Genomic DNA, 21,502 nt, shown 5'->3' with positions numbered 1-21,502 from the left:
AATTACGCATCTTGTGAAGTGCCACTTGTTAAACTGCTACTTGGAGGCAGCACTAACCTGCAGCTAGAGCCAGGAAAATCGCTTGGCTCTCACAGCAGACAAAACTTCATGCTCTTTCTCTCGTTAAAAACAAGTGCAACAGTAGATAAAGAACTCAGACAGTTCCCAAAGGCATTCAGTGTTTTCACAACACCACCACCAACGAACAAAAAGCCAGTTCTGGTGAGAGCAGCATGCCTTTTTTTAGATTGCAAACCTTGGCTAGATGTAATTGCATGAAGTCTTCTTTCTTTGGATTCCTTGTGTTTGTAAGATTAAAGCCCCTCAGGATATAACAAGAAGATCTACAATAGCCCATGGATTCTTATTTTAATAGAGAATTGTTTTTAAAATAACCCACAAAGGAAAAAAAAAGAAGGAAAAAAGCAACCAAAATCCAGGTCCTGATGGGATAACATACTTATTCTCTCTCAATTTTTAGTTCTCCAAAACTAGTCTTAGAATGCCTTTCCCACATCGAGTTTGTCTCATTAGGACTGTATTTCCCAGACATTCAAGTAGAGGTGGCATGGAGCAAACAAGGGGTTTGGATGAACTTTGAAGTAGACCAGATGGAGGCAGAGGTCAATATGCTGGAGAGAAAGAATGCCATCCAGAGGGACTTTGACAGGCTTGAGAAGTGGGCCTGTGCAAACCTCATGAAGTTCAACAAGGCCAAGTGCAATGTCCTGCTCCTGGGCCAGGGCAATCCCAAGCACAAGTACAGGCTGGGGGTAGAATGCATTGAGACTAGCCCTGGAGAGAAAGACTTGGGGTGTTTGTGAACAAAAAGCTCAATATGACGCAACAATGCACACTTGCAGCCCAGAAAGCCAACCACATCCTGGGCTGCATCAAAAGAAGTGTGGTCAGCAGTTCTAGGAAGGTGATTCTGCCCCTCTGCTTTGCTCTTCTGAGACCTTACTTGAAGTATTGCATCCAGGACTGAGGCCCCTAAAACAAGAAAGATGTGGTCCAAGACCAGGTTGGATGGGGTTTTGAGCAACCTGGTCTAGTGAAAGGTGTCCCTGCCCATGGCAGGGGAGGTAGAACTAAAAGATTTTTAGGGTTTCTTCCAACTCAAACCATTCTGTGATAAGTGATATGTGACTCGGAGATGGAGACTTAGCAAGGACAGTGCTGGCAACCTCAGTGGCATCTAAATGCTCTCTCCAAACCCCCAAGAGAAGGCTTGCTGTCAGCTGGTCATTTGGTGGTCCAGCACTACTTTCTCAGATAGCTCAAAACCATACACTCCTCTATGGTCTCAGCTCTTGCTCCTGTCACTCAGCCCTTCCTGAGATGCTGATGGAGATGTCCCTTGTGTGGCATTAACAACCCTCTCTGCTGCCCGAACATAGCACTGTAACACAGCCAGTGTGAGAAGAGCAGTTCTGCTCACTTTGACCAACAAGTTCCCATTTATCTGAGCTTGCTGGGGGAACTAGAGGAGTTCAGGAAACATCCAATGTTTGGCAACATGGCATCATCCATATCCACAGCTTGACATTCACCTTCTTGTCACAGTGAGGAGCTCAGGGTGTCATAGAGAGAGGTTGTGGTAGAAAAAGTTGTTGATAAATGGTTTCTGTCTGAAGTCCTAAGCAGGCAGAGTGTTCCTGAGTGAAAACCATAAAGCAAGCACTTCTTCCACTGCTGAACTGACAGTGAAGCATGCTGAGAGTCAGGCCTTTTGTGGGTGATTCATGACTCTGGGGTCACATGGTTAAAGATTCTTGTCTGAAGGGGATTAGGTGTTTCCAAGGAAGCACAGTCCTTCAGTGCCTCCAGCATTTCCTTGAAGCTTTTGGAGTCTCAGACCTGCTTAAGACCTCCCTCATTACTCTGTCTCATCACATGAAAAGTCCATCACTGCTTTGGCAGAAGGTATGGAGTGTGTGTGGTGCGAGGGACATGAAATGAAATCCTTTGAAAGGTGCTAGTTCCTTCCACCCAATCCAAATACATCTGGGTTCAGCGGAAGCCAGGCCAGCCCCTGGGAGGCTCCTTAGTGCCCACATAATATGTTTATCTATCTGATAGCCCGCCAACAGATCATACTCCTCAACTGGTGCTCTCTGTGTGCCCCACACTTTGCTGTACAACTGCACCTTCCACTCTGCTCACTATAAACCAACACAAACATCTGTTTGCGTGGGGACAGCTGACTGTGAGGCACATCCTCTGTGCAGACAACTCTGGGGAAGACAAACATCTCCTGTGGATAACTTACGCTGGGCTGGCTGCTTCACTAATGAGAACAGGCTCTCATGAGACTACCTGGGTACAGGGCTGGAGCGGGCTCTGTTGGCCCTTGTTTGCCTCCTTCTAAACTCTCTCCCTCTGCTCCTCTCTCCTTTTCAACATTAAACACTTCTCTCCTAGTAAGGTGTTTTCTGATGCCTTGCCTTAAGGTCACAGTGTAAAATTAGAATGTATTGGGCCACTACGAGATGCTGAGGTTGTTAAAGCTGTGTGTGCGCATGCACACCTGTGTGTACATGTGTGTTTAGTGCAGGGCTTTACAAAACTACCAAGCACTCTTTAAAGTACTATAAAATTTAATGCTCAATAGGGAAGCCTAAACAAATGAAGCTGCACTATAAAATGTTTAGTGTTTCTATCGCTTTCACTTTGAACATGAAGACTTATTGCAAGTCACAAGAGGGATCTCTCTGTCTTTTTCTCTTCCATATCCTTTCTCACTTTGCCTTTTTTTCTTTTGAATTCCCTATTCCCAGAGAATTTACCATGGATTTTGTACAGGAATATCTCCAACTTCTTGTATGCTTGATTCCAAAAGATGTGGCTATATGCCATTGAAGGGAGCTGCCTGTTCTCTGTTCCTTGGCAAATATATAGTTGAGACTAAAAAACAGAGCACTACTCTTTAATTTACCCCAAAAACCACTATATTTAATTATCTTACTGTATAAAGTGGCTGCCAGAAGTTTCTTCTGCAACTCTTATCCTTGGCCTACTGTGGTTTCATCTGCTTTTGTTGTGACTTCAAACACAGATCTCAAAGCATAATCAACAGTGAGCCGAAGCGTGCCCTAAGGTCTCCTAAGGCACAGGTGATGGGGATGCTTTGTAACTGCCCAGTGAAGAGATCCAAGTGGTATATTCTTGTTATTGACAATGAACTAAACCATCGTATGACTCTCAGCTTACTTGCACATCTCTCAAAATCCTCTCTCTAAAGTAAGGCAGGACATGAGCAGGTGGGGTGCCCTTCTTGCTGCTGTGAGAGAACATTTCAGCTAACCCTCATGGAGCAACATATTCAGCTACTGGTGAATAAAATTAGGCAGTTAAGTAAATTGCTACTTTCAGAGGCAACAGGGATTAGATATAACCTCCTGTACCCCAACTGAACAGTACCAGACTATCCTCAGCCTCATGGTCCTCACTTGTACTCCAATGGTGTCAATATTTACCTTCTTCTGGTATAAAACTTTCATCTCACTGATTACAGTTTATGACTTTTGGCTTCTCAGGACTGAGATGCAGGCTGAGATTGGCAGGGAAGAGCAAGACATGCTTCCAGCTGGTATAGCTGTGTTTCCACCAACAGGCAATGGGAGGCTGAATAAGAAGCAATAAAGACTGTAAGGTGTTGTCTCCACCTCTTCTGGACTATGCCACAATATTGTGTACATTTATAGTTTCAATTCTGTCTATACTATGATCCCTTTGGAGAGAAGATATAGCCAGTTGCCTATGTTCAAATAATTTTTCCAAGTGAAAGGCTTCAGATTATCCAGGAAATTGAATGGCTCCTTCCTTTCTAGACCTGAGAAAACCCACGGCTCATGGCCTTTTCTATTAATTCTGTCAGGTACTTCATTCTCATCAAGGGAACATTGCAAGGTCGCAGCCTTTCCTCCTGACTGGAACCCAGGGAAGTAGGGATTGAATCTTAGGCATACTCTAACACTCCTGGATTTGGACACAAGTGGAAGAAACTTGTCTGTTTTCTGGTTTACCATCCATCTGCCCTGGGGCCTGAACTTAACTGCAGTTTTCAGCATGAGAAGAGGCATGAAGTTCCAATGTGCACATCTGGAATTAAGAGCTGAAAATTGGGCTCGGTGCTGATAACGCTTTATTGACAGGAGATGAAAGTCTTGATTCCAATAACTTTCTGAGCTCCAGTTCCCACTGCTTTACGAGGTGTTACACACTTTGGTACCTTTGAGAGAGAGTTTGCTTCCCCTCCTTCTCTCCCACATCTTTATTGCTTCTGTTCCACAGACTCGAGTCATTAAAGTCTGAAATGCTTCAGCCCAGGAGGGTACGGAAACCTCCTTTTCCTGAGCCACAGTGAGGAAATGTCAGCAACCAGGTTATCTGAGAGCGATGGGCATGATGGACCCTGAGGCCAGAGTGCTCCCAGGCTCCCATTGTCAGTCAGGGGCAGAGCTTGGTACTAATGGCTCAGGTCAAACACCACTTGCAAAGAAGGCAGGCACTTATGGTCCACTTCATCTTCCTTCCTCTGCTTCTTGCATGGCACCAGCACAGGAATTCCCATGTTACCCAAGGAGGGCTCACGGGGGGGAGGGGAGGGAGAGGCAGGAGAGTGTATCAAAACAAAAGTAGAGGAAGGAAAGATAGATCAAATAGTGCAGGAGGCATGGTGCAACTGCCATTCCCCACTGCCATGTGTTCCTGCGCTAGCAGCACAGTGCCTGAGGCAGGACTCTTGTGACTGGGACCTTACCCAGTGTCAAGAAGCCAGTCGATTTCAGAAGGCTTCAAGTCAGGGGGATGCCAGTCACTTCCATCAAACTTGTTTTATAAAGCCCAAGTCATCTACCTCCGCTGGACTTTGGAAAACTGGGACAATATCTGTGCTCATTTCCCTTTGAGCTGACCCAAGTTACCATTCTCCTCCATGCTCTAGCCATGCATTGAGTGGCTTCCTCATGCCTGGAAGTCTTGGGCTACCTGGCCATTTACCACTCACTTCTACTGCCGGAAACAAGATCTAATAAGAATCAGCTGCTTTTAGGGACCCCAGACCCTAAATCAGTTCTGCATTAGCAGCAAAGGCTCCGTGAAGGGAAAGTCAAAGGCTGCAGGCCATTATAATTACAACTGTCAAAATATAACATTGTTCAAATTGGGAAATATTTTATAAAGTGATTTTTTTTTTTTTTCAGAAAATGTGTTCTTACCTACAGAAAAGCTTCTATGTTTGTAAGTATTCCTTTCTTCCTAATAATAACTTATTTCTAAAAAATAGTAGCTGTCCTTAAAATTCCCTATGCATTTCTGGACAATTTCAATTTTCTTTAGAAAGGGAAAATATCTGAAGAAATGAAGTTTGGGGTTTTCAGCCAAAAAGAAGGTATTTTGTCTAAAAAAAATCCAATAGGAACTTTATCAAGCTATCAAATGTCACTCTTCACTTTTTAGAGCCAATGTCTTCAGTTATTCATCATCACATATTGCTATATGTGATGATGGATATCATGGGATCTGTAGTCTTATCCCAGCATCTCATCTGTAGGGTTGAGTGTGGGCATGAAGAGCTCTCACTGCACCTCCCATTAGGTAGGGCAATGACACATAAGAAACCTTATTCATTTGCTGTCTCTTGTTCCTCTCCTTTTTCTGACCTCGACTCTGAATTGAGCCAAACGATCTAGGAAGAAATTGTGATTGAAGCCACAGGGATCCTCTGGGCTTCCCCTTTACTGCTGAACATCTTGTCATTTGTCCATCTGTAGCCCTTCACAGACCAGCACTTTTGAAGCCCATAGGGAAGGAGGCAATTTAAAGTGGGAAAACATGACCAGTTTCCTTGCTGGAATCAGCAATAAACACCATTCAACAGGTGTCTGGGATACTGCTTATCTGCAGGTCTCCCTTGTCTGACTTGAATATTCTTTGTGTCTTTGGTGATTTCTTCTTCCTGTAGAAGAAAGGAAACACTAAGCCTTCAGGAAGGTAACCATTTTCTCCAACTCTTGCTGATACCCCAAGGCCCCTCAAGAGCTGCTGGCTGCTCCTACACATCCCCATGAGTTCAAGCCCAACAGTGCAAGACTGTCACAGAACCAGATTCTTAGAGGCTTCCCCTTATTAGAAGGCACAATATTTCTTTCTTGTTAACATAGTCCTGATACATTTGGGAAATAGATGCCAGTTCTTTGCTTCTCCTAAGGCTTTCCAAAAGAATTGGGTGGCTTTAGTTTTACACCAAGTATCAAAGAACAGCTCAAAATCTGGAAAGGTCTTGAGTGCTCCCTTGAATAGATCCCCAGAGAGCCTTAGAATGGAATACTTTCCCTGCCTTCACAGATTTTATTTTATGCTTCATAGGAGGACTTTTGCTCTTTGCTGGACCTGAATTGTCTCTGGTCTGTCAGCCATATGGTGCAGATGTCTGCATCCTCTTCCCTGCCAGCATTCTCCCAGTCATTATTCCAAAAAACCTGATCTCCTTGTCTGAGCCTCCATGTGTTAAGGAACCCTTTGGGACAACATGATTATTTCCTTCTGCCTTTTGTGTATCCCCTGACAGCTTGTCTGGTGAAAGCCAAGCTTTGACCACAGCCTTAGAACTGGCTCATCTTGAGGAGAGAAATGGCATTACATGGAGCTGCAGTCTTTTCACCAAACAGATTTTGTCACAAGGCTTTAAAAAAAAACCAAACCAAAACCAACCCCCAAAACCTCCCAACAAACAGAGAAAAGTGGTAACTTGCATTTCTTCACATCATAGAAAGTTCAATTATTTACTTTCTGTTAAAAATTACTTTCAATTTTGAATGAGAAAACCAACAATGAGGGGAAAAAAAACCAAAGTTAGAGTGTGAGTAGGCCAGTAATGTATGTGTATGCACTAAGTTGAGTCCCCTGGCTTCCCACCAGGTAAGTCATCTACAGACCCAGCAATGAAATATTGTGTCCTCCATTGCCTGAAAAGAGAAGCCTGAGGGAACACAGGACAAGGGCCTACACAATAATGGTTGGCCTGGATTAGTCACCAAATTTATTCCAAGAATAGAAGAGACTTAGAAAAAAATAGCTAGTGATAGGCTCAAAACACCATTTCTTCATCCAGCCTACGGTTAAGCCACATAATTCCTGTTACAAGATGTTTGGATATAAATAATGTACTTACTATAGTGTAAATTGAGGGGAAAAGATCATCCAGAGCTGTTAAACACAAGGATAGTAAATTGCCAGAAGTCTGGAAATATGTGCTGAAAATCTACCTTGTTTGCCCTTTCCTAGTCATCTGTTATGCAGGTAGCAGAGGGGGCCAGAATAGCCGAACCTTTGGTCAGCTACTGTGTCGAAGGATGACACGGTCCTTTGTATGTTTAAATGATGTTGCATTTCAGCCTATATTGCTCCTTTAGAGGACCTTACTTCTATTCAAAGCTTATTAATTTTTCCTTCCATTGCCAGTCCTGGATTTCCACTGACTAATGAGGGAGCAACAGATACCTGTGTGCCTTGCCCTGGCGGCCAACAAAAGATTTTAACCCTTTGCCACTGGGATCCTCTGAGGTAAAAGTGAGGTGCACAAAGTTGAGCGTGCTGCACCTCTCTCATGGCTGTGTTCTTCTGCTCCCCTCTGACTGATGGGAAATACCCTGAAGCAAAATTGAGAGGAACCCTGTTTATTTTGGGACTGCAGATTACTGTCAAACATGAAGAGAGACAATTATTTCCATTGTGGAAAATGTGGTATTAGTGAACGAGCAGTTCCCTCCGCCTTGTCTTTGTGTTTTGCTTTTCTCTAAGGAAGGTTTCCTTTCTTTTTGCAGCACAGACTTGAATTAAGTGGGCAGAGAAGAATTTAAATACAAATATTTGTAAACTAAGTGGTTTTCCCGAACAAAGTAGATCCAGATGACAGACAGTCTGTCAGCTGCAGGATCTCGGTGCCTGTCGTACGACTGTCCCTTTGTTTGGCAGCTGGGTACCAGCAGAGGCATCCCAAAGGGCACAACAGGGCCAGCAGGGAGCATTCACTGCTGGGGGCTGGCAGGAGGAGAACTCAATCGGGGTGTGTCCCAGCAGCAGGGTGGAGGAGGCCACAAGTACCAAACTGCCTGAGGGTGATGAGGACTGTGGTAAAGCTGATGATAGTTAGAGACTCCAAAGGTGCAGAAGATGCTACAAAGGTGAGGAGAAGACCTCACTGGTGTCTGATGAGTTTGTCAGGAGTCAAATAGACCCTGTCAGCCCAGCAGCAGTGCAGGAATGTGAGGAGCAGTGTGGATGAGCAGCTTCAGAGGCAGCATCTGCTCCAGACAGCTAAAGTAGTTTGTTAGGTTATGCATAATCTTTTTCTGCTGGAAAAAAAAAGTGTTTGCCATATCCTAAATCATCTGAAGGATTTGGTAAAAGCTTCATTGGAAGTTTCTTATGTCTCAGAAGGTCAAAATTGAGATGGGTGTGCTCTCTCGAGGATGGCCAACAGCTAAGGCTCTCTCTGGGGCCATAGGTGATCCAAACCCAAACCCTTTGCTTAGAGTAGGTCTAAAGCAGTCCCCACCTGTCTCCAAATCTTGTTAAATGGATTTGCATTTGCATTGTTTTTCCTTGAAAACCTTCAAACTAATTCATCCTGAAGAGAACACAGAAGAAAAATTTTGGAAGAACGGGATGGGAAATGCACTTCTTGCCCATCAGTAAGAATTATTATCCCAGGATTTTACTTGCTAAAACAATTCCTGGCTCATGTCACTCACCTCCTACAGCTCACCTCTGCAGCAGTGGGCTCTGACTGGCGGAGGTTTGCAGGGCAGCGCTGCACCTCTGGCTGCTGCTGAGCTGCATATACCAAATGCCAGGAGAATGCCAGGTTCAGCTCTGTCAGATGTTATTTTTAATTCTTAATAATGTCCTGAGGCTTTTGTTACTTTCTGTTGTTCATTTTGGGGGGGAACTGTACTGCCAAGGTCTGTTCTCTTGTTCTGGCTTTTTCTACAAAGGCCTGAAATGTCTTTTTTCTATTTGTTCTCAGAAATAAAGCATCTCTGTAAATGGCACGTACCAGCTTTTCACCCTCCTATGTGTGTCTTAACCACAAATGTCTGACTCCTGACAGCTTTTCTCCTGCTAACTTGGTCTTTCTGCAGCGGCTGCTCACACTCTCCCATCTGTCTGTGCAGCCATGGCAGGACTGATGGGAAGAAAGGAAGAAAAACTCCTGGTATAGGGTACCTGCATGAAGCAGCCCCCCAGGTCATCAGGATGACCATCCCCATCCACAGGGAGGCTTATCCTGGACCCTCTCTCCCAATCCCCGTGAAATATATCCCACATTAAATCGCCTGTCACATTACTGAAGGGGGCACTGATGTATTTGATTAGTAAGGAAGCTCTGAAGGAACCCATCTGTCTTAGCATTTGGATGGATATTTATCTCTTTCATGGGTTTCTTTTGTCCAAAGGAATCATTTACTCTGATGTGAAATAATGCAAGATCTGGTCTCCTTGGGGATTTCAGCAGGAAGCTATCCTCCCTAAGCCTCATTTTAATCTCCTATTGTCGTAAATCAGGAATAACCGCAAGAAAGTCAGTAAAATTAAGCTTGTGAAAACTGATGTACAAGACTCGGGGCCTCTGATCTCCACCAGCAATGGAAATTAACTCACTCCCTGAATTTCTTCTCCCTCTGTATGCAAATTCTGCTGGTATTTCAAAACTCTCAGATCCGGCTCTAAACCTTGTATGCTCGAATACTGTGTCCAGGCTTTGGAGAGTGGTTCCTCACATGATTTTACTGACTAGGTAGAAGAAGATATTAGGATCTGTGGGAAAAAATTCTCCTTCTGGGGCAGGATCAGGCTAGATCAATAGAAATAAGAAATTCTGGTTGTGCAGAAGAGTTTTTGAACCTACTCTTGTCCCAACCAAGCTGCTGCCACACGCTTCCTGATTGCATCAATTAAAATGATGAGTATAGATGAGAATCACAAAGGAAATTTAAAGGATATTCCTGTGATAACAGACCAGCCTGTTTCTAAAACTTATGTGACCATAGGAGTTCCAGGAAGCAATGTTTTTTCTTTTATTCTGCCTAGACAAAATCAGGAAAAATGTCTTCTCTTTCAAATGGCTAAAATCTGAGATTAGTTCCTTTCATAATTCAGATAAAAGGAATGGATTCTGATTTAAAGCTCCATTTAATCGGAACTGCCAAGATAAGAAAATATTTTAAGATTCTACTATGCTGAAAGAATGACTTTAAGAATAGATAGATTTTCAACAATCTGACTTGCAAGATGCCATTTTTTGTTTCCCATCAACATTTTACTTGTCTCAGACAGTGTGAATGGTTTGCTCACTTTCATAGTTTGGGGAGATGCTGAGATTTCAGGCCACGCAGGAAATACCAATTAATGCCATTCCTTCTTGACATTTTCATGCTTTCACATTAAGGTTTGGCATCAGACCAGGTTTAAGAGTGAAAAACTGCCTGTCTGTCAAAGTTTTATGGTTCTTCTAGTGATGTCTGGGCACCTTATTGTTTTTATTAAAGCTTGAGAGATACACAGAGAAGTGACCTTTTTGGTTTCATAACTTGTATAAATAAAGGGGCAGACCTGGAGGACGGAAAGTTAGAATTTCACTTTGTGAGAAATTTACACTTTTAAAACTGAGATGTTATTCTGAGTGAAGGTGAAAACACAGTCTTCATGAATTTCCTCGGGTATAAAATGCTGAAACATTTCAATTCATAGTTGTCAATGCTTTGTCTGCTGTTGGTGTGGAACTGCTGTTTTTATAACATCAAAGCATGAAGCAACATGCTAAATGTGACACCTGGTATATCCAGGAATATTTCATATACTTTGCAAATGGCAATGAAACTAGCCAAAGCAGTGAACATAATTTTCAAAGTAAAGCAAAGGATGGGGAGCCATGGGAGCACAAATCACTGTGGTAGGTCTCAAAACAGCCACTCTGCCCTGGGCTGGTGACATGCGAGACAAGGGTCCCTCAGCTGAGTCCTGATTCCTGCTTCAAATGCCAACTAGTCATGGTGAAGTCTTGCTCTCCACAGGAGATCTTGCTGCTTACTGAACAGTAGTGTAACAAAAATAGCCCAGACTCGCTCCAACCACTGGACACTGGCTCTCTGCAGCCTTTCTAAAAACCAACTCCTTTTGTAGAGTTTGCTGCTCTGGACAAGAGGGGCGGTTCAACTGCATTTCCTGATGGAGTCTCAAGATACTACAATGTATAATTAATCCCAAAATGCTATTTGAATAAGGGCAAATCCTATCAATTAGCATAATTATATCTGTTTTGAAAAACTTCTAGATAAAGGCGGCTGCTGACATGAGCATCTGACAAGAGCATCTACTGATACCCATCGTAGGGTTTTATAAACTACCTGGTTTGAAACCTTACCTTTACATTCATTTAAAATGTCCCAGCAAACGCACAAGTAGAGCAGCCGTATTTCCCAGCATGTGCCACACGCTTGCCCCCTCCATCTCACTCAGGGATGTGAGGTGGAATTTACCCACTTTCCCAGCAAACCCTCACTTTGTGGCTCTTCTCTGAGGGACAGGCTCTGCAGCTCTCCATCGGGCACTGGTGGGGACTCCATCTCTTTTGTGATGGCTGTCATCAATTTGTTCCTCTATAATTTCTTTTCTCTCCCCCCTCCCTAATCATTGCACAGACATCAAGAGGCTGCAATAGGCATGTTTGAATAAGACAAATGAACAAAGACATTCCCCCTGCATTTCCCACTGGATAAATTACAGATGGGACTGAATAAACCCCCCTCAATCCAGTGTGTTGTTATGTAGCTGCCACTATTGCTTTCCAAGAGGAAGGATGAATATAGCTTTAAATGATTATGTACTACCATGTCTCAAAGCAACGGGGGGGTAACACAGGCAAATAACTACACAGCAAGGAAGTACATGAGGGCTGAGCATTCAGGACTCTTTAACAACTGTGGTTTCTTTAAAAAGAGCATTAAAGATGGTTTTAATGTAGTGTATATGATGCAACAGATGCAGGATGCCTCTGGCAAAACTCCTCTGGTCCCAAGCTGACTGAAGACAGTTTGATGATTTGCAGGGAGCTACAGATCCCAGAAGGGGAATTGTACATACCTGTCAGCTGGTAATCAAAGCTCAAACTGGCCTTGGAAAATCTTAATTAGTACTGACATCAACATAATTCTGTGAGCTTGGGAACAGTCGGAATTTGGTGTCTTTGCCCTATTCTCCGCCACCCCAGTCTCAGTCCTCCTGAATTTGGGGGCCAGCTCATTCTCACGTGTGCACATACCTCTGACACCACACACATCAGTCGTGTCTCTGGGCTTAGCAGGAGCAAACAGCCGTGCTGATTCCTATCTATTCCTACTGCCAAAGATGACCGTGGCAACTTCAATGTTGCAATGACATTGATAAATGCAGGGCAAGAGCATGCTCAAGGGATAACAGAACGCATTCTAGGAAGCCCTAAGAAGCACATGGAAAGTAAAGCAAGAGGCTACAGCCTGTCATCTCCCAGAAATACAGTGATGCTTCAACCTCAGAGGGTTTATAGCAATTAGGAATAGATTTAGACAGAGCCTTCAAATCCAAACTATGACATGAAGCTCCTGCCCCTTTCCTTCCTGCAGTGAGAGCTGCAAACACCGCTTTTCTTTATAAGGACTTCAGAATTCAAGCCTCCCTTACACATCATGATGACTGTGATGCTTGCCTTCATAAATATATTCACTCTCTTGATTTAATGTCCCACTAGAATTCCCATCTATATGTTTTCTTGTCTTGTTTTCCTCTCTGTTGCCTGTGCCAATTCCTCCATATGATCTGGCTACATAATCCTTCCCAAGCTCCTGTACCAGATTCACTGGAGACAAATTTTGCATAGAAGCCCAGAGACAGAGCAGGCACGGCAGGGGGAAAGCGAGAGTTTAAATGCATGTTGCCCACAGGGAACTGCAAACAGTTGAAGTATCTGTCTGGGACTGAGATGAGCCCATGTCTTGCATACTCTGTTTCAGAAATGGATCAAAGGTGGATTTCCCCACAGATCTGCAGCTATGTCAGTGTGATGCTCAGCACTTTAGATTAAACTGCAATGTCCATCTGTGGGCCCAGCTTTGAAGTTTCCGTAAGTCCTGGGAGAAGATGAAACTACTTCTACCTCCTGTTTTCTGTACACAGCATGTCCTCCATACCCCCAGGCTCTTTCAAGAAAGACTGAAGGTAGCAGAAACTTAGTTCTTAAACCTCCAGTAGTGCTAGAAAGAAGGGAAGGAAATATTTTCTGCTGGCTTTGTTAGAACTAGAGAATAACAAGCACTACACCTGCAGATAGTTTGGCAGCAGAGAGAGGGCCTGGCAATACAGAATTACAGAATCACAGAATATGCTGAGTTGGAAGGGACCCACAAGGATCATTGAGTCCAACTCCTGGCCCTGCACAGGACCATCCCCAAGAGTCACACCATGTGCCTGAGAGTATTGTCCAAACACTTCTTGAACTCTGTCAGGATTGGTGCTGTGACCACTTCCCTGGGGAACCTGTTCCAGTGCCCAACCACCCTCTGGGTGAAGAACCTTTTTCTAATATCCAACCTAAACCTGCCCTGACACAACTTCAGGCCATTCCCTCAGGCTCTGTCACTGGTCACCACAGAGAAGAGATCGGTGCCTGCCTCTCCTCTTCCCCTCATGAGGAAGTTGTAGACTGCAGTGATGATGCCTTAGAATTCTTAAGATTTGTAGCAAATATGGATTTTTAGTATGGCTGTAAAGTTTCTTACACTTTAGAATAGCAGTTCACAGTTACCAAACCCTGTTCTCACGCTTCATATCGAATTTCCTAACTTCTTCAGTTTTTGTTTAATGTTCTTTTCGAGGGAAAAGACTCTAGCAAGCACATCTTGTTTGGGACATATGCACCTGGACTGGAATAATAAGATATCATTATAGCCAAAGCAACCTTGAACGCCCAGGAATTTTGGAGTAGCTCCAAAGACAACATGTGCTGTGAGGAGGAGGAAGATAAGGAAGAAAGGGGTCTTGAGACCTCTGGCTCAGTTCCGGGGAGGCGTGCCAGGGGGGCAGATCTGGGGAGGTCCTGGGGCAAGACAGTTCTCGGATTGGATGAATTAGTACTATAAAATTGTACAACCCCTGGACACTCATGTGTGCCTATGTACTCTGTGCACCTGGAAGTTTGCATTAAGAAACTGCTCTCTACCTTATCTATACTAATATTGTTTGGAGAATTTTTTTTCTTCCATTTTAGGCATCCATGAGGTCTCCCCTCAGTCTTCTCCAGGCTGAACTGACCAAGTGACCTCACCGCTCCTCATACGGCTTCCCCAGATGCAGATCACCACACGTTTCAAGATGATGCAGTGTGATGCAGTGTCGATTCTGAGGATGGCTGGATGTGTCTGAGCTGTGCAGCACTGCTGAGTTTCTCAAGTGCACTTCGTAGCAGCCTGGTGTGGCTCCAGAACTGAACTGCATTTGACTGGTTAAGCTGGACATAGATTTCTTGACACAGTCAATGGGATGCTCATGGGATGGAGACTGAAGAAGGGAATCGTGCTTTGTGAAACAGGAGCTTTTCCAAACTCCCTCTTATGTGAAGACTGAATTCAAACATATTTTTAGAAATTTCCTCAAAAAAACCCAACGACTGCTCAAAAAAACAAAATAAATTTGGAAAGCTGTGCATATCTTGAAAGAAGATGCAACCAGAATTTATTTTTATTTCAGAGAGGTAAATAAGTGAGGTAAACTCAGTGGTCATCTGGCCATGAGCGAGCAAAATTCCACAAGCCCCATATGAAAATGTCTGTTTGTCTGGAAACCACAAGAGCCCTGGTAGTACCAGGGGGCGCAGATGTCCAGGAGCAGCTTCCAGACGGAGATGACATTGTCCCCAGGACTCCTATTGTTCCACGAATATGGCAGCTCGTCTGGTCTGGGAGCAACATAGGATCCAGGACAATGCAGTGGGGCTGGTCCCATCTCATGCTTGTTTGCATCCTCCTGCTTCTGAAGTTTGGACTCCCCAGCAGCCCTGTTGTCAGTGCAGCAACCCTGCCTGTCACAGGATATAACCACACATGTTAATGGCTCCAAGCCCATGGTGGGTTACACCCACAGTAGTCTGGGAACCTCTATCACAGAGGTCTTTCTGTTTGTAAGGAAGCATATCCAACCAGTCTGGAAATTACAGCCATCAGATGTCATCCCTGAAACTGCCAAGGATATGTGCAGTCTTCGAGCAAGTTAATTCTCTCCTCTCTGTTTGAATCTAAAACTAATGGCAAAGCATCTTTTACCTAATACTCCTAAATTCACTAATGGCCAGGACTGGGTTCTGGATTGATGATGCCAGTGGTTCATGGCACATTTACTGGTGCTCCATGGAGGGTACTCTGGCCCTTGGCAGATCTCTTCATTCTTTCTACATACCAGCTTGCATGAAAAAGCAGCTATAAAGACAGTAAATATTTTCCTCATGTTGGCTTGCCAGGTGAATGACTTCAGGATGGCTGGAGGAGAGCGGGGTAAAAGGAAGATTGTGCATGCACTGAAGGAGCACAGTTGGGAATGGAAAGAAGCATGAGGTGGTATATTGAGATCTGACGCAAACAAGGGAACTGCTTGTAAAGTCCTGAATTAGATCAATCATACTAATTTATGGGAATGCAAAAAAATAGTCACATCCGTTGCTGTCCCTTGCCAACTGTAAGCTTGCCAGTGCAATTTTTAGACTGGAGGGAGGAAGTTACATATATACTCACTTTTTTCTCTTCCCTTTCACTCAGTGTCAAGTTTTATGCAAAAATACCTTTTGGTAGTGGAGGTTCATTTTCTACATTTATGGGGTGCATGCAAATCAGCTCAATAAACACCCTCAGGCTTGATCAAAAAGGACTTGATCACAAGCGGTTCTTCATCTAAAACTCATTAGACATGTGTGGCCCTGTTGCCTATGCTTGTCCAGCCTTTGACGGACTGTGAAGGGAGCAGTGGTGAGTAGGGGTAACCCGGGTGTCTCCTGGCATGATGAAGGCTGTATTGCACCTCATAATGCCACGCTTTGGTCTGCCCAGGCACATCAGACTGTGTGTGCTCTGCCTACACTCAAAGCCACATGCTTTCTGCTTCCCTTCCTTACCATAGAGGCATCCATCGGCGGACAGCCAGGAATTTCAGAAAGAATATTTATGACTTTACAGTTCAGGATGCAGGAGTGCTGCCAGATCATGTCTAAAATGATGGAAGAACAGAGAAAACAGCACTGAAATAGTTAACCAGCACACATGAGTTATGTCCATGCTCATTCCTGAAATGAGAATTCTTCATTTTCTCAAAGATCGTCAACTTCCTAAAACTCTTGTTCTTCCCTCACCAGAGAAACCCTGCTTGGCTGCCAGTATAATGTGGCACTGCTAGCATCCAGACTCCCACCTGCAGGAACACCCACAGTGTGGTGCCAAGGCTGCCCCATGCCCACACTCTGCTCAGAATGGGGGCACTGCACCTGCCCTATGCAGGAGGTCGAGCAGGATCTGGATTGACATCTGGGAGCTTTCACTCACTCTGCAGGCATTCCTAAAGAGGTAAGCATCTAGCTGAGAACAGAAATTTCAACCAGTTCAAGTACTCAAATTTTTTCCAATAATCCATAAATTCATTACAATTTGACAAAGGCAATAAAAGTTTTTGTCTCTTATCTCTTTTTTAGCATACAGATACTGTCATGACAGCACTGATATCCACAGGTGAACAAGTAAGATTCACAGGATATCTAGAAACAGGGAACTTAAGCAGCCAAAATGAACAGCAACTGAATTCAAGGTATCCATTCCTGCTCTAAAACCTCTTCTGTGACAGAAAATTGCCCTACTTGCCACAGAAATGTCCAGTAATGTTACATACTTCACACAGGAGTGGAATTGAGAAAAGGCAAACCTTTAGAGAGAGATGAGGTGCTGGAGGGAGCTCTCATCTCTCTGCTCTGGTGAAAACTGGCACAGCCTTGCAGCCAGCAGAGCTGGTTACTAAACACCCACATACGATGACATTCCCATGCTCTGGCTGAGTATAGAAACAGATGAAAATGACTTCACTGCTGAGAGTCAAAAATTTTGCTGCCTGCACCCACCTGAGGAGAAATGTCCTTTCTAGACAACCATTAAAACCCACAAGGTTACGTAGCCTTCACTTTAGCAAATCAGAGCATTATCTCACGCTCCTTTGGAAGCAATAAAGGGAACATTAAACTAGCACTATTCTTCATGGCTACTCCAGTATTGTCCTATTCCCTTCCCTTTAAACCCAGCTTCTTAGCTGTGGCTTTACCTCTATTCAAGAAGCTCCAGTCTGCAAGATTACAGGGTGAAAGACCTCTGACTAGAGCCCTATTCACAAGGCAGCTGCCACCATGCCAGGGAACAGTTCATGAAAGATACCAGGGCATGGCCCAGTCAAGCGCTGGACATGAAACACCAACAACAGACTTCCTTGCCTGTCTTTAGACTCTTGCCATGTTGATACTTAGGCTGGCACTGGCTGGCCTAAGGTGTCCCTAACTGGAGAGAAACAGATTTTCCAGAATGTAATGCGTCTCATACAGAGGTAGACCTCCTAAATCAGTGAAAGATATTTTGCTTCTTTTCCCCCATTCATTGAAAGAAGATTCTGAAATGTCTCCAGTGTAGGTGTCTAAAGACAGAGCAGAAAAGTTCAGGTTCTACTTGCAAAGGCATTCAGAATAAAATATATAGACTCAGATTATAAACTGCTTCTCAGAGTGGATGCTAGGTTGGAGAAAATGTCTCAGAGCAACAGTTTTCACCCTCCTGGCCAGACCTCTCTTATACTAGTGGTGCACTGAGTCACCAGGCTCAGCCCAGGGTTTTCTGCAGTGCAGGAGGGTAGGACTTACTCTTGCCTCAGATAAAACTACCTTCAAACAAAATCTTTGTGATCCAACAAGAGGTGCTGTGCCTTCAGTAGCTGACCCTAAGACTGGATAAACACCTCTGAGCTATTTGAAATGCCATTCCACAGGTGCCATTCCAACTCTGCACTGTCATTAAAGGTTGCCACAAGATTCGAGATGATCCAGCTCAAACAACTCCAGTAGGTTTTCTTAGAATCCCAGCAAGTTTCAACTCAGTGTAAGAAATTGTGCTCCTGCCCTTACAAAGAGGGGATTACACTGCACAGGAACACGGCAGGTTACCCATGGCAAAAGTTTATACTGTGACCTTCTGTCTTGCAAGACCCTCCTGGGGTGAGAAACAGCCAATATGATTTCTCCAGTCCCAAAACAGTATAAACCCTCAAAGCATTGCCATGATTTGACTTCTTGCTTTCTTCTGGTCTGCAGCCTCTACCATCCATTTTTGTCCCCTGAATATTGAGTAAAGGGGCATTAAAGGTTGATTATGTCCAATCAGGACATATGTCCCAATAGGAACAGCAGAGAGTGTGTGTGTGTGTGTGTGTGTGTGTGTGTGTGTGTGTGTGTAAAAGTGTGTGTGAAAGTCTCATTTTGAAACAAGGGAACTATTGTGAGTTTTGTTTCCTGTTTTATTCTCATTTCCATTCTCCAAGTCCTGATTAGAGCCAGAATAAAGCCATAGTTACAGAGAGGATCTCACATGTGTTCAAGAACCTCATCCAGCTGAAAGTGTGAGCGCAGTGCAGAGCACAGGGAGGCTTTCTCCACATGACGTTTAAGCTCTACTGTGCTGATCCCAGTAATGCTAAAACCAAAATTGTCCATTTTTCTAGGGTTTTCATCAGAAAATAATTACTTGTGTGAAATAGTCTCCTTTTCACATACCTTTAGCATGGGATGCATGTAGGATGACCCTTTTTTGACTTTGGATACGGCATTGGCTCTCTGTAAGCCATGCTGCCAAGCTGGATCCAACTGCTCTCCTGTTCCACACTGGCATTCAAGGAGCTCCTGTTTCCCCACTTGGTGAGCACAGCTTTCCAGCACTGGTGCTTCTGCTTTGTGATTTCTGGTGCTCACATAACCAGAATTCACTTTCTGTCAGTGTGTGAGTGGATTTATGCAGAGTCCACCCTGCCCTCTGCTCCACAGGCACCACCCAAATGTGTTGAGGCACAGGACACGTGGCTATACAGCCTCTTTTCCCCGCACCTCCCCACCTCACAACGCAGCTGGGACCAGCCCAGGATATTCTCTAAATGCTGCTGATCTGCAAACATTCCTGCTAGCAAATATGCTTGCTGAAATACTTGTGAAAAGCCAGCATGAGAGGACATGGACAAAGTTGAATAGAAATTGCTTGTGTTTGCAGGCAGTGCTTGACCTTCCTTAGCCCTCATTCCATCCTTGCCCTCACAGCTCTTGCTCACCAGAAAGGGCAAGAATCACCTCTAGCAGGTGTGGGCTGCAGCAGAGCCCCACGCAGGAGGACGCCTGGGCGGCATGTGGGATGCCTGCTCAGAGTGGGCCCTGTGCAGTGCCCACACCGTGACCCACACCAGAGGGACATGTGACATTGGAGGGACTCATGGCACTGGATGAATGCGTGGCATTGGAGGGACTCGTGGCACTGGGGCAATGGGCAAGCCAGGCCAGGTGCCAGCACAGGGAGCCGGGATCCCCCACAGTGGCAGAGTGGAGCAGAACCTCCCTGACCTCTCTCAGGATGGGGTTTGCACCAAAAATTCTCCTCCTTTCACCGTAGTTGTTCAGCACCACAGAGGAAGGTGATGCACCCACCTGAAATGGCTATTCCCAGCTTTAGGGAGTTTTTCATCAAATCATCAGCATTTCCCTTCAGTTTTATTGTGATCATTGCTCCAACTGCCACTAAAATAAATAGTAATAATGATAAAAACCTGCTCCTTGGTCTTCAGTTTCCCCCTCTGAGGCATTTACTTTGATAACTGCCAACCGCTGTAGAGATAATGTGCTGATAGAAATGACAACATCCACAAAGTATTGTAATTGTAAGTGTATGCTTTGAAAGAACACAAGCTCACTTGTCTACATAGTCCTGTGGAGTGGGAATAGGTTTCTCTGCAGATGACTCCTTTGTAATATGGCAGCCAGTCCTCAGTGAAACCTCACAGAATCACAGAACATGCTAAGCTGGAAGGGACGCAAGAGGAACATCGAGTCCAACACTTAGCCCTGCACAGAACCGTCCCCAAGAGTCACATCATGTGCCTGAGAGTGTCATGGAGGCAGTGACCTCTCCACCCCCACACTGTGCTTTTCCAGGGAGACAATTTCCCCTGGGAATCCAGTAGTATAGACAAGCCTTCGGGAACCAGTGCAGCTATTTCTTAATCTCATCTGTTCAGCTTCTGTTCCTGCCCTGTGGGGTCTTTGGGGTGTTTATCCCAAAAGGGAAGAGATGCTGTTCAACCCCTTCCTAAAATGGGGAGCTGCAACAAGGGGTAACAGATACCTTGAACAAGATCACAGAGGAAATGTGTAGCAGGGCAGGAGCAGAGCAGCAGTGGGACCTGCAAGAGCCATCCTGCCTCTGAAATGTGGGGCACACTACAGAGAATTACTGACCCATTTTGGTTCAAAAAAGACAGCACCTTAACCCAGGGTTCAAGTGAAAACAAAACAGTGATCTCTGAGGTTCAATGAGCATGACTAATTCTTTCATTTCTCTGCCCTCTTTTGTTATTTTCTCATTTGTTTTCTTTCCTGTGTTTTGGTACCTCAGGAATAGAGGGATCCAGCCCTGTTAGGAAACAGCATTACCAGAATATGAGTAATTTTTTCTGAGAAGCGAAGGTCATGAGTTATTTCCAGTCCAAGCAGGAGCTGGAAGTATCTGACATCTTCAAGTGCCTGGAAAACTTGTTCACGAAAACAGAGCTTCACACTGCGTGCTCAGGAGAGCCACCGTTCAGGGATTTGGAGAAACTAATGGCCCAACTCAATGGGAACTACCATGTGGTAGTACTTAGGTTGCCCTATCTAGAGTTAGCCCGGAGAAGGTCTCCACTAACCACAACTTCTGAGCTAGCATAGCTCTTGGACACTGCCATGGCTTTGCAGTGGCTCTCAGGTGCAAGCTCCATCTGGGAGCCTCCCCAACTTCTCCTACTCCTCCATTCAGGCACTGCTCTTGGGATTGTTTTTTCCCCCCTCTGAAAAAGCACGTACAGATGGTGAGTTGTCTGCCACAATCAAGGGGCTCAGGTGAGTAATGGAGAATGGCAGAACTTGGCATGTACTTGTTTGCCTTAGTGCAATTTTCCCATAATTGCACTTCCTAGCTTTTCAGCATCTGCGAAAGATCAGCTTGTGACACAGCAAAATTGGCCTTGCATTTTTCTGGAGTTTGCATCAGGCATCCTTCATTTGGCTTAAATAACTTTGAAAGGGTGGGGAGAGAACCATCCAATTTTTGTGCATAGTAAGCGCTGGCTGGACTTTAAAGCCCAGGAGGAAAAGCATGAC

This window comes from Pseudopipra pipra, chromosome 6 (genome assembly GCF_036250125.1).
Source record: "Pseudopipra pipra isolate bDixPip1 chromosome 6, bDixPip1.hap1, whole genome shotgun sequence".
NCBI lineage: Eukaryota > Metazoa > Chordata > Aves > Passeriformes > Pipridae > Pseudopipra > Pseudopipra pipra.
Note: the sequence above shows the minus strand (reverse complement) of the source record.